Source organism: Chrysochloris asiatica, unplaced genomic scaffold (genome assembly GCF_000296735.1).
Source record: "Chrysochloris asiatica unplaced genomic scaffold, ChrAsi1.0 scaffold00318, whole genome shotgun sequence".
NCBI lineage: Eukaryota > Metazoa > Chordata > Mammalia > Afrosoricida > Chrysochloridae > Chrysochloris > Chrysochloris asiatica.
The window spans coordinates 3,188,883-3,189,561 of NW_006408836.1; positions in this window are offsets into that span (position 1 = coordinate 3,188,883).

Below are 679 nucleotides of genomic sequence, written 5' to 3' on the forward strand. Positions count from 1 at the left end.
CCTCAGAAACTCTATGCAGGGTCACTATGAGTTGGAACCAACTTGGCGGCACTCAACAGCAACAACATTCATAGTCTTGGTGTGGCACTTTCAGATGAGCACTGGACTGCAGTTCAGTTTAATCCACAAGGCTAGAGGTTTAAATCCACCAGCCACTCCTCAGAAACCCTATACAGGGTCAATATGAGTAAAAACTGACTCAACAGCACATAACAACAACAGCAACAATTCACAGATGATAAGTCCTGGTGTTGCATTGTAGGATAAGCACTAGACTACTAACTACACAAGGTTGATGGTTCATGCCCACCTGCCACTTCTCAGAAATCCTGTACAGGGTTGCTGTGAGTCGGAACTGACTTAACAACACTTAACAACAGCAACAACAATTCCAGATGGTATGATCATATACACAGAAAAATCCCAGAGAGTCCATAAGAAAGCTACTAGATGGAACAAATAGAAGGTTTCAGCAAAGTGGCAGAGTATAAGAGCAACATACAAAAATCAATTGGATTCCTGTACACTAACAAAGAGAACCCTAAAAAGGCAATAGGAGAACAATACTGTTTATAATAGCCCTAACAAAGAGAACTTAAGGAGCTCTGGTAGCGTAGTGGTTACGAATCGGGCTGCGAACCTTAAGGTCAGCGGTTCGAAACTACCAGCCGCTCCGCGG